The sequence below is a fragment of the Chiloscyllium plagiosum genome, chromosome 1 (assembly GCF_004010195.1).
Source record: "Chiloscyllium plagiosum isolate BGI_BamShark_2017 chromosome 1, ASM401019v2, whole genome shotgun sequence".
NCBI lineage: Eukaryota > Metazoa > Chordata > Chondrichthyes > Orectolobiformes > Hemiscylliidae > Chiloscyllium > Chiloscyllium plagiosum.
In genome coordinates, this window is record NC_057710.1 from 20,870,913 (window position 1) to 20,884,694 (window position 13,782).

A 13,782-nucleotide genomic window follows, 5' to 3' on the forward strand; every position below is an offset into this window, starting at 1 on the left:
CCGGTGTTGGACTGGGGTGTACAAAGTTAAAAATCACACAACACCAGGTTATAGTCCAACAGGTTTAATTGGAAGCACACTAGCTTTCGGAGTGACGCTCCTTCATCAGGTGATTTTGGAGGGCTCAATCGTAACACAGAATTTATAGCAAAAATTTGCAGTGTGATGTAACTGAAATTATACATTGAAGAATTCAATTTTTCAATGTATAATTTCAGTTACATCACACTGCAAATTTTTGCTATAAATTCTGTGTTACGATCGAGCCCTCCACAATCACCTGATGAAGGAGCGTCACTCCAAAGCTAGTGTGCTTCCAATTAAACCTGTTGGACTATAACCTGGTGTTGTGTGATTTTTAACTTTGTACACCCCAGTCCAACACCGGCATCTCCGAATCATTACACAAGATAAATAGCTTTCAAGTGCTTGTAGTTTCTACTGTTGATAAGTGCTCTAGATGATTGACACTTCCATTTGGCTCCAATAAGAATATTTTAGAATGCGAACTGTTATTCCTTCTTAGATATTTCTTTAATATATCCAAGAATTGATTTTAGAAGAGAAAAACAAACAGCAGAGATATTTGCAACCAGACAAATAAAGAATAATAAATATAAATGGGTGGCAGGGACTGATGTTTTTGGTGGGTTTCACACGGCACGATAATATATCTAATTTTATAAAAATGTGAAGAAAATTTGCCATTCTTGTGTCTGAATAGGACAGGTTCGAAAAGTGTAGCACCAGAAAAGCACAGCAGGTCAAACAGCCTCCGAGCAGCAGGAGAGTCGACGTTTCAGGCATAAGCCCTTCATCAGGAATGGCTTGTGAAGGGCTTATGCCCGAAACATTGACTCTCCTGCTCCTCAGATGCTGCCTGACCTGCTGTGCTTTTCTAGCACCACACTTTAGGACTCTGATCTCCAGCATCTGCATGTCCTCTCTTTCTCCTGGATAGAATAGGTAACTAGTTCAGTTGGGCATGCGCTAATGGAAGTTTTAACTCAGAACTGAACATCTATTCCTCATCATGTTGTGCAATACTCTTCCAGGTAACCTTACAGTTTCTATGATGGCTCACCTAGACTTGGCTGCATGTTTTCTTGGAAACGTTCTGAAGTTTACTATTCTTGCTCAACAATTTCGCAGATTCCGTTAAACTGCACGTTAATCTCCAACTTCCACGAGGTCTGAATTCCTACAGACAACAAGAAGCTGATTGGGAGAGTAAACTGTGAGGAGGGAACAAAGATGCTTCAGGGCAATTGCAACAAAATGAGAGAGTGGGCGAATACGTGGCAGATGATCTATAATATGGATGGAAAGCCACTTTGGTAGCAAAAACATGAAGGCAAATTATCTGAATGGTGATAGATTGGGAAATTCTTCTTGTATACCAGTCACTGAGAGTAAGCATGCAGATGCAGCAGTGGTGAGGAAGGCAAATGGTCTTTATAGCATGACGATTCGAGTACAGGAGCAGGGATGTCTTTCTGCAATTATACAGGGTCTTGGTGAGACTACACCTGGAGTACTGTGTGCAGATTTGCTCTCTTTACCTGTGAAAGGATGGTCTGCCTATGGAGGGAGTGTAATAAAGCTTTACCAGAATGATTCATGAGATGGCAGGAATGACACATGAGGATATACTGAATCAGCCAGGACTACATTCACTAGCGTTTAGAAGAACAAAAGGACATCTCGCAGAGACCTGTAAAATTCCGGCAGGTCTAGACAGAGTAAACACAGCAAGGGTGTTTCCAATGACTAGGAAGCCCAGGACCAGGGGCCGCATTTTAAGGGTACAAGGTAGGCCATTTAGGACTGAAATGAGGCAAAATTTCTTCACCCAGAGAGAGCTGAGATTGCGGAATTCCCTGCCACGGAAAGCAGGTGAGATCAAAACATTGAATATTTTCAAGAAAGAGACAGATCTCAACAAATATACAATCAAAAAAGAAGCCACTCTACTCACTATTGTAGATTTACAAATAAAAAGTAAGGTTATTAGATTAGATTCCCTACAGTGCGGAAACAGGCCCTTCGGCCCAACCAATCCACACCAACCCTCTGAAGAGTAACTCACCAACACTCATTTCCCTCTGACTAATGTACCTAACACTATGGGCAATTTAGCATGGCCAATTCACCTGACCTGCACATCGTTGGACTGTGGGAGGAAACCGGAGCACCCGGAGGAAACCCACGCAGACACGGGGAGAATGTGCAAACTCCACACAGACAGTCGCCCGAGGCTGGAATTGAACCTGGGACCCTGCTGCTGTGAGGTAGCAGTGCTAAACACTGAGCCACCATGCCGCCCCAAATTATTAGATTAGATTCCCTACAGTGCAGAAACAGGCCCTTCGGCTCAACAAGTCCACATGACCCTCTGAAGAGTAACCCACCCAGGCCCATTTCCCTCTGACTAACGCACCGAACATTATGGGCAATTTAGCATGGCCAATTCACCAGACCTGCACATCTTTGAACTGTGGGAGGAGACTTGGGCAGACACGGGGAGAATGTGCAAACTCCACACAGAAGGTCGCCCGAGGCTGGAATTGAAGCTGGGACCCTGGTGCTGTGAGGTAGTTGTGCTAAACACTGAGCCACCATGCCGCCCCTCCACATTTAAGAATATTTCAAGATATTCACTTAGCTGCTCCCCTACTGTGTTCTGTTCCACATAGGTTTCTCCAAGGCCAGTTGTGAATTTCACTGTTTGTAAAATGTTGTTAGATGCACTCCGAGGTCCAGAGATATTTGAACTCAGACAGCAAAGGCTGTGCATATTCACTGCTGGGTCAGACAGCAATGCAGGTTCCTTTCTCCATTTGAATCACTTCCCAGGAGGTCTCTGTCTTTGTCTCTCTTCCTCCTTTTTAAAGTGTCGTTGTTTTGATCTTTTTTCACTAAAATTCCAAAACAATAAATACTGCTCCTGGAGTTTGAGGAAATCACCTCCAACACTGAAAATACCTCATAAAAGGAGCAACTCTTACAGTCACAACTTTTTCTGTGTTCCATCTTGGATTAACCAAAATATAATGCTGTAAAAATAATAAAACCACCCAAAATGCTTCACAGGGGCATAGTCAAACAAAATTATATATTGGGGTACATGAGGTAATGTTAAGTACATTGATAGAGGAATACATTTTAAAGGAGAAAAGCAGAGAGGTAACAGAAGGTAGAATGAGAATCACTACAGTGTGGTAACTGGCCCTTCAGCCCAACAAGTTCACACCGAACCACTGAAGAGTAACCCACCCACATCCATTCCCCTACCCTATATTTACCCCTGACTAACCTATACATCCCTGAACACTATGGGTAATTTAGCATGGCTAATTCACCTAACCTGCACATCTTTGGATTGTAGGAGGAAACCAGAGCATCCAGAGGAAACTCACACAGACACAAGGAGAGTGTGCAAATTCCACACAGACACGTCACCAAGCCTGGAATCAAACCCAGGTCCCTGGCACTGTAAGGCAGTAGTGAACCTCTGTGCCACCCATAGAGCCAGTAATTGTGGAAAGATTAAAATTGTGAATGCTCAAAAGGTAGAATTCGAGAAATGCAGATATTTGTGGAGCTGAAGAAGGTCACTAAACCAGGTGGGGGTGAAATTAGAGAGGGACGTGAAAGCAAGGATGGGAATTTTAAAATTGAGGCATTGCATAACCAGGAGATAATATAGCTCGGTAAGGACAGGGATGAGGAGAAACCAGAACTTGATGCGAATTAGAACATGGGCTGTAGGGTTTTGGATGACCAGAAGCTTATAGTGTGTTAATGCTGGGAGACAGACAGAAGCATTGGAAAAATAAAGCCCAGAGTGACATCGAAAAATGTTTCTGCTTGGAGAGGTGGGGAAAGCAAAACCAAAGGTCGTAAACATTAGACTGCGTGGGCAAGAATATTTGCAGTAATGCTCAAGCGGGCAACTTAGACAGTCAGGCTAGGCAATAAATACTGGCCCTGCTATTGATATACACATCCTGCGATTGAATAAAAATAAATCAAAAAGCTCAATACCATTTATCGCCTAAACTGTCACTTCCTTCAAGATGAATTTCAGCAATACACCAAAACTCCTCCAACAGCCAACTCACAATCGAGAAGGAAAAAAGCAGTGGACACAAAAGGACACCACCATCTGCAAGTGTCCAGCATCCTGACTTGGAATTATATCACCATTCCTTCACCCTGGAACTCTCTGCCTAACTTTAATGGGATGTACCTGTACCTCAAGGATTGCAGCAGTTCAAGAAGGCCTACCAGCTTCTCCAATTAGAGATGAGCAATAAGTGTTGGCCCAGTCAGTGCTGCCCACACCCTATTAATTAATAAGTTTAAAAAATAAACATCTGTTCAACATTCGAATTTGGACTTGATAAGTGGTAAGTGGCATTTATGATGCAAAAGAACCAGGAAACAACCATCTCCATCTGAAGAGAATCTGATCATCTCTCCTTAACATTCAATGACATTACCATGGCTACATCTCTCCACTATCTAGATCCTGGAGATGGCCATTCTCCAGACACTGAACTGGACTAAATTCTATGGCTACAAAAGTAACTTAGAGGCGAGAAATTCTGAGGCAAGTGACTCAATTTCTGACTCCCCAAAGCCTACCCACCATCTTACAAGGCACAAGAGCATGATGGAATATTCTCCTGGATGAAGTGTGCCTCCAATCACACTGAAAGGCTTCGCACCATCCAGGGAAAAGCAGCCCACTTAATTGGTATACTATCCATGACTATCAACATGCACTCCCCCCAGGATTAGCATCCACAGTCAGCAGTGTGGACCATATGCAAGATACACTGCAACAACTGAACAGCACTCCTCTGAGAGAGTCTTCCACTGAAGAATTGGGCAGTTTACATGTGGTAACCGCACTACTACATATTCCCCTCCAAGTCACAAGCTGATCTGAGCTCTCAATTCCTTTACTAACACTGAAACAAAACCTGGTGACCTCCTTCCGAACAGCACTGAGAGTGTTTCTATAAAGTACGCACTGCAGCAACCCAAGAGGGTAAATTGTTCAGATAAAACAAGATGGTAGTATAGGCTGAGTTTGCCTCTGTCATCTATGTACCAAGAACAAATTAAAAGCAGGAGTGGTGTGAATACTGGAATTTGGAAACAAAACAAAATGTTTGGAGACATTCAGCAAATCAGGCAACTTTTGTATCATAAATGAGAAAAGGAACAACTTTCATATGACTAATAATGTTCTGTTTGGTGATATTTCCAATGTGTTGACATACCAGAAGTACTTAGAGTATAAAGGGATAGAACTGTGATAGTTGGGCTTCAGTTTAAATGGAGCTGATAATGATATTCTCACATGTGGGAATCAGCTAGGTCTAGCACAAATTAATTCCAAACATGTGTAACTTGCAAAATTGAGAGCAACAGCAGATATGGAAATTGATGTCAGTTTCTCAAGAAAGTGAGCATTCACACGTGTAAATTCACTTGTGATGCCTGTCAACACCTTTGAGATAATAATGTGTGATCCCCATTTCTTGCGGATCAGTTCAAGGGAACAATCAGCACAGCAGCAACAACAATTTTAATGATTGAGTGCAGGTGATTTTGTTATACACATTAACAAGGTAACAAGTACAGAGGACAAATGCTAACATTAATCCTTTGGCAAAAGAATGAACATGTTGAAACTTGTTTTTTTATGCTTCTGTTGTACCATTTGCCCTTAATGCAATACTTCAAATATGCAGTCCTGGAATGACATCACGATACCATCAGCCAGTTTGGCCTTTGGAATAGATGAACCAGACCTGCAAATTTTAACATCAAATATGGAGAACACAATCTGTTGGGCATAGGGCATGATGGTTTTGTGAAGCTGTCAAATATAGTCACTTACTACTACAGGCCTGAGTATTGCTGAAACAAGACACATTTTCCTAAAGCTTTTCCAAGAATTGGTTCTAGTTCTATTAACGAGAAGGAGCAAGCTGATTGGTGATTCTTTGGTAAGTGGTTATGGTCTTTTCTATTTTTAAATTTTAACTTGGCTCACAATTTGGTGCTAAAGTTAATAACATATATAAAAGGTAACATAATTAATAATGCAACTACTTAAGTAAAACTCATTAATGATGCAGGTCATGTGATGTGTCAAGACTGCAGCATGTGGGAGCTCCTGGATACCACTGTGATCCAAGTCAAGCATGTCGTAGGTTTATAGAGTCATACAGCATGAAAACAGGCCCTTCAGTCCAACTCGTCCACACCAACCAAGTTTCCCAAATTAAATTAGTCCCATTTGCCTGCATTTGGCCCATATTCCTCTAAACATTTCCTATTCATGCGCGTGTCCAAATGTCTTTTAAATGTTGTAACTTTACCTGCATCTACCACTTCATCTGGCAGTACATTTCACATACGAATACCCTCTATGGGAAAAAAATTGCCCCCATGTCTATTTTAAATCTTCTTCCTCTCACCTTAAAAACATGCCCTCTACTTGTGAAGTCCCCTACTCTAGGGAAAAGGCCTGCCTTCAGTAAGTATTTGAAGTTCGAGTAATTTCAGTTCAGTGTCTATGAGTTGGAGGCTGAAGTCCTGAAAAGCGTCAGGCTTTAGTTCCTTAGGTTCTTTTTGCCATAAGGCAGTTATAACACTTCAGATAGAGTCATCTGATTTAATTGGTGGTCAGGTACAAGAAAGTGTGACTGGAGTCAGATAGGCAAGGGGACCCAGAGGGTAGGATTGTCAGCCTGTACAATTGTCCAATAGGTCTGAGGTTCTCTCAGCCTGTTTGGTTGAGATCAGGTGTCAAAGGGTGGATAAGCAAACTGACCATGGCATTGATGTTCAAGAATCAATTCAGAGGAGCATCAAGTTGTATAGCATTAGTAAGGTGACATTTTAATGAGAGGAGTTGACAACTGTGATGATTCTGCTCCTTTCACAAGGCTATGTTGTCCCTCATTTCTTTTTCAGGAGGTCGTAAAGATTCCGGTTCCAAAAAATCTGAGTTGAATGAATTTTAGGGCCAATTTGATTACAGCTAACAGGTACTGCCTCAGGAAAAAAGCTTTCACGTTTAAAAAGAACCCTTGTACAATGCAAGGGAGTGGCCAGTTCTCTGAGTTCAGCTTTCCTCTGGTTTGATTTGGCTATTCACTGAAAGCAGTCAGGCAGTGTTGTGAAACTGCTGGACCCAAAGAAGCTGGTCCATGCTGACCCTCTCTGTCTCTGACTTGTCTCCTGTAAGACCCTGTGATTGATTTTAACTTTTGTGCCAAAGGGTGTTTATGGGGATTGTTGCAAGTATTTGGAATTGCATCTTTAAGTTCAGATAGTCTGTGGGATTTTCGGAGAGGTTAAGTAATCCTGCATTTTATTTTTTTTATTTGTGATTCATTCAGTAAGCTTGTAAATAAATTCTGTTTTGCTTAGAATCAAATGGTTTGACCAACTGTATCACTCCTGGAATATCCACGTTAGACCTGCTGAAAACAAGTAGCCAAGTTAGGCACTGGGCTACTCTCTTGAAATGTTTTGAAGGGGCCTGCCCTGATCCATAACAGACTGGGGGCTCTTTGCGGGTTTAATTCCATAGTTCTAATTGAGATTAGGGTTGTTGGAACCGAAGGCAGGGAGTGGTAGGTGTTAGTGACTTTTGTTATGGGTGTCGAATTCAGTTGGTTTAAACAGTGTTTCCTGTGGTAATGGCTCTTTCAGTCACTCAGAGTTTTCTGGGGTGGAAGAACTGACTTTGCTTGTTTTGCAAAAGGTAATTAAGGCCAAGCTGCTGGAATTAGCAAACAAGCCGAAGTTGGAGCTGCCTCTGTCTGTGAGGAAAGCGGAGATAATTAGAGCAATAGCTCGGCATATAAATTTGCTGGTAACACAATCAGACTCTTTGGAGATGGCTAAAATTCAATTGAAAATGAAGCAGCTTGAGTTAGAGGCAAAAGACATGGAAAGAGCAAGAGAAATGAAACAGTTCAAATTATGAATAGAAACAGAAGAGAGAGAAAAGGAGAAAGAGAGGAAGTTTGAACTTCAGCAATTAGCACTTAGACAGGAGTTAAAAAATCCACTTTCTGAAGTAGTGAGAGGTCATGTGGAAGAGCAGAGAGTTTAGACTGGCAAGATTAGCAGCTAAAATGGCTGATGATTATGAATTGGTCGATAAATCAAAGTTTGACTTTCAAAATCAATTTCAATCCATGAGGAATAGAAATTGGGGAAAAGAGAGATCCTCACATGGAAAGGGAAAGGTAGATCTCAGTGAAGATCGAAAGATAACTTACCACAGGATAAAAAGGCAACCTTGAGGGGAAAAAGAAGTTAAAAAGCTCTGGTAAAAGAGAAATCCTCATATGGAAAGGGAAAGGTAGATCTCAGTGAAGATCGAAAGATAACTTACCAAGGATAAAAAGGCAACCTTGAGGGGAAAAAGAAGTTAAAAAGCTCTGGTGTTTTCACTGCAATAAAGTAGGACACATGAAATCACAGTATTGGTGGGATAGGAGAAGCACTGTGAAGCCAGCTGTAGGAAAACACGATAAGCCAGTGAATTTTGTTGGAGTGGTAACAGAAGGGACAGCTAGAAAGCTGCATTAGAGTGTACAACCTGGACGGAGGTTGGATAAGGTGAAGTGCCAGACCTTGTTAAACCATAAACCTGGGAAGGTAAAGTTTATTCACATAGGCCAGGAGCAACCGGTAAAGACGTTATAATATTAAGAGATACAGGATCCTCTCAATCTGTGATGTTGAAAGATGAGGAAATACGTACCTCTGAAGAACTATGGCCAGAAAAATTACTAGTAACAGCAATTCACAGTGAGACAAGAAGCACTCAATTATGTAAAGTGGGGCTCGAGTGTCCAGTGAAGACTGGAGAAGTCATGGTAGGAGTACTGGACAAACTCTTAGCTCCAGGAATACAATTTGATCTTGCTAATGATTGGTTCATGGATAGGTGTGCTGCCTACTGTGGTTGAAAAGTCAGTGGAAACTCAGGCAACTGAACTATTGTGGGACACATATCCTGGGATCTTTTCTGACTGTGTGGTAAAAAGGTCACAAAGTCACGAGTTGAAACAAGGGAGATCGAAGAGTACAGATAAGAATGTTGAAGTGGAATTAGCAGAGACCCTGTTTGATCAGATGGTTGATGCAAAGGAGGAGCAGATAGATGACAAAAGAGACATCTTTCGCTCAGATAAATTAACTGAGTTACAGCAGAAAGATGAAAATTTAAAGCAATTGTATCAAAAAGCATACACAGAAAAAAAATCCAAATGTAACCCTGAATATTATTATCTCAAAAATGATGTCTCATTGAGGAAATGGAAACCATCACATTTTCAGGCAGGTGAGAAATAGAACATACATAGAACATAGAAGAATACAGCGCAGTACAGGCCACATTTTCAGGCAGGTGAGAAATGGGCAGAAGTTCATCAATTCATGTTGCCAGTTTGTTATAGAAAGGTAGTGTTGCGAGTGGTGTTTGAACTACCACTAGGGGGTCATTTAGGAATGCAAAAAACTCAAGCTAAAATACAAAAACATTTTTACTGGCCTAGACTGCACAAGGATGTAGTTGGATTTTGCCAGACATGCCGTACATATGAGGTAATTGGAAAACCACGGGTAGTAATAAAACCCGCACCTTTAATACCTATTCCTACATTTCAGGAACCTTTTTCCAAGAGTCTTAATTGATTTCAAAGGACCCCTACCAAAAACAAAAAGTGGAAATCAGTATTTGTTGACAATAATGGATGTGTCCACTACATTTGCAGGGGCTGTTCCATTATGCAATATCACAGCTATAAGGATTGTAGGGGAATTTGACAAAGTTTTCAATAGATACTGACTATCCACAGAGATATAATCAAATCAAGGGTTAAACTTCACATCAAAATTATTCAAGGAAGTTATGGACAGCTTAGGAATACAACAATTCAAACCTACTGCATACCATCCAGAATCGCAGGGAGTGAAAAAAAGGTGGCATCAGACATTAAAGATCATGTTGAGGGCTTCTAGTCACAACTATCCCGATGATAGCGATAAGGGAATTCTGTTTATGCTTTTTGTGATAAGGGATGCACCAAATGAATCAACCGAATTCAGTCCATTTCAATTTGTTTTTGGGCATGAAGTGAGCGGACCGCTAAAATTGAGTAAGGAGAAATTGCTAAGTCAGAATTCAGAGACCACATAATTGGACTATGTGTCAAATTTTTGAGAATGATTAAGTAGAGTGGGGGAGTTGGCTAGACACCATTTAAAAATGTCACAGCATACAATGAAAAAGGAAGCAGACAAGAAATCAAAAACTTTCAATTTTGCAATCGGAGGTAAAGTGTTAATGTTACTTCTCATGATAGGTGAACCTTTAAAAGCAAGGTTAGTGGACCTTTTTCATATTGAAAAGAAATTGAGTTAATAAGGTCTCCAGACAGAAATAAATCTCAGAGTGTTTCATGTGAATATGCTCAAAAGATATTTTGACAAGGAAGGAAAACAAAAGGAGACTGTGTTACTGATTACAACATAGATGGAAGAAGCAAGTTCAGAGGATTCTGAATTGGACATCAAATTAAATTGGACAATGAAGAAGTTGTTAAAATTATTAAGTTACCTTCCATAGGAAAAATTGAAATGACTTAAAAGAGTTATTATTATCGAATGGGGAGATATGTGGAAATAAGCTGGGAATTACTAACCTAATTATGCATCATGTCGGTATAGGAGATGCTGTTCCAATTAAACAACATCCTTATAGGCATAACCCTCTAACGATGGCACAGGTTCAAAAGGAGATTGAATGCATGCTCCAAGACAACATAATCAAAGTGAGTTACAGTGATTGGAGCTCACCCATAGTAATGGTTCCAGAACCAGGTGGTACCCAATGGTTACGTGTGGACTATCACAAAATCAATGCAGTTACAAAGACTGATGCATATCCGATTCGACATTTGGAAGTCTATGTTGAAAAGGTGGGACAAGTAACTTATATTTCTAAGTTCAACTTGCTTAGAGGATACTGGTAGGTACCTTTGTCAGAAAGAGTGAAGGTATTTGACAGCCTGAAAGCTGCGGTAACCACTGCCCCAGTATTAGCCACACCGAATTACGCGAAGCCATACTAGGTGGCTATCGATGTGAGTGATGTGGGTGTTGGTGCTGTAGCTCTTACAGGATAATGATGAGAAGATAGAAAAACCGATCAGGTATTTCTTCAGGAAATTGAGCATTCAGCAGCAGAAATGTTCGACAGTTGAGAAGGAGACTTTGAGCTTGGTGTTGGCATTACAACATTTCAATGTACGTTTCCAGTAATGTATCCAAAACAATCATGTACACTCATCATAATCCAATGATGTTTGTGGAGAAATTTAAGGTCAAAAATGCCACACTGTTTAGATGAAGCTTGTTGTTACAACATTCAATTTGGAAATTGTGCATGTGGCAGGATGAGAAAACATGATTACCAATGCATCGTCAAGGCTTGAATGAGAAATGGAGGCGTTCGGTGGCAGGAGTAAAACAGATTGAAACAGAATGTAACTGTGCATGTTTGCATGATTATTGTCAATGCAACATATATGGGTGCTGTAGTGTACTAACAATTTAGGATTAAGGGGTTTTAAATTGAAGAGTTTATTTTTAAATCCCTTATACAATGCAAAAGGAGTGGTCAGTTCTCTGAGCTCAGCCTTCCTCTGGTTTGTTTTGGCTTTGACAATCTGGCTGTTCATTAAAAGCAGTCAAGCAGTGTTGTGAAATTGCTGGACATAAAGAAGCAGGTCCATGCTGACCCTCTCTCTCCGACTTGTCTCCTGTAAGACCCTGTGTTTGATTTTATCATTTTTGTGCCAAGGGGTGTTTTTGGGGATTGTTGTAAGTATTTGGAACAACATCATTAAGTTTGGATTATCTGTTGGGATTTCAGAGAGGTTAAGTTATTCTGTAATCTGGTCTCTTTTGTTTGTGTTTCTTTGGGTAATCTTGTAAATAAATTCTGTTCTGTTTAGAACTAAGTTGTTTGACCAGCTGCATCCCTCCTGGAATATCCATATTACACCTGCTTAAAACAACCAGCACAGTTAGGGTCTGGGCTACTTTCCTGAAGTGTTTTGAGAGGATCTGGCCTGGTCCATAACACAACATTCTCTACAGCAAAGAGTGAGAATCAGATTGATTGTGTTACCTCAAGAAGAGAGGAAGGGAGGCAGAAAACAGAATAGTGTAGGCCCGTTAGCTTGACATCTATCATAGGGGAGATGGCAGCATCCTTCAGGAAAGAGCCTTGTGGGGAGGCTGGTATAGTAGCCATATCTCACACCACACATTTGGCAGGTGTTTCTGGGAGGAGAAAGTGAGGTCTGCAGATGCTGGAGATCAGAGATGGAAATGTGTTGCTGGAAAAGCGCAGCAGGTCAGGCAGCATCTAGGGAACAGGAGAATTGACGTTTCGGGCATTAGCCCTTCTTCAGGATTCCTGAAGAAGGGCTAATGCCCGAAACGTTGATTCTCCTGTTCCCTAGGTGTTTCTGGGAGTTGGCCTTGGCCATGAGATCATTGGCTTTCCTTTCTCCGGTTCCTTTTCCATTTGCTAATGGGTCGTCTCAAAGAATTGTGTCCCATTATATAGGAACTTCTTTCAAGTTGGAGACAGTAAGGACTGCAGATTCTGGAGAATCAGAGTTGCTAAAGAGTGGCGCTGGAAAAGGCACAGCAGGTTAGGCAGCATCTGAGGAACAAGAGGGTCATCGTTTCATGTCTGACACCTCCCTCCCCTTCCTGGACCTCTCCACCTCTATCTCCCGTGACTGGTGACACACCAACGTCTACTACAAACCTACCAACTCCAAAGTTTCCTTGACTACACCTCCTTCCACCATCACTCCTTTATAAGCATGATCCCTTACTCCCAATTCCTCTACCTCTGTTATATTTGCTCCCAGGATGAATGATTCCACTCCAGAACATCTCAGATGTCCTCCTACATCAAGGACCACAATTTTCCCTCCTCAGTGATCAATGGAAAACCTCAATTGTATCTCCCCCATTTCCTGCACTTTTAATCTTGAACCCCACCTCCCCCAACTCCAACAAAGATAAAATCCCCCTTGTCCTCACATTCCACTTCATCAATCTCCAAATCCATTGCATCATCCTCTACATTTTCGCCACCTACAGTCAGAGTCCACCACCAAAAATATATTCCCCTCCCCACCCCTAACTGCATTCTGTAGGGACCATTTCCCCCGTGACTCCCTCATTACGTCCACATTGCCCACCAACCCCTTCTCCACTCCTGGTGCCTTCCCCTGCCACCATAACAGGTGGAAAACCTGCCCCCACACCTCTCCCCCTCACCTTCATCCAAACCCCAAAAGGTTCATTCTAAATCAGGCAGAGATGTCGGCTCTCTTGCTCCTCAGATGCTGCATGACCTGCGATGCCTTTTCCAGCACCACACTTTATTAACTTCTTCCAAGTTGGTTTCTCCTGAACCAGGGCTTCCTATGTGTTAACATCTATGTTGCATTTCTTGATGGAAGCCTTTGGTGAATCTTTGAACCACTTCCATTCTCCTCCTCTTGTTGGAGGGCCTTCCTCAAGCTGGATGAATAAGATTTGCTTTGGTAGTTGGAACTGTGGCATCCTAACCTACCTTCTCTGATGAATGGCAGAAATTCTACTGAGCATTACAAGTTTGAAACTCCAATTTAAAGTGACAGAAAA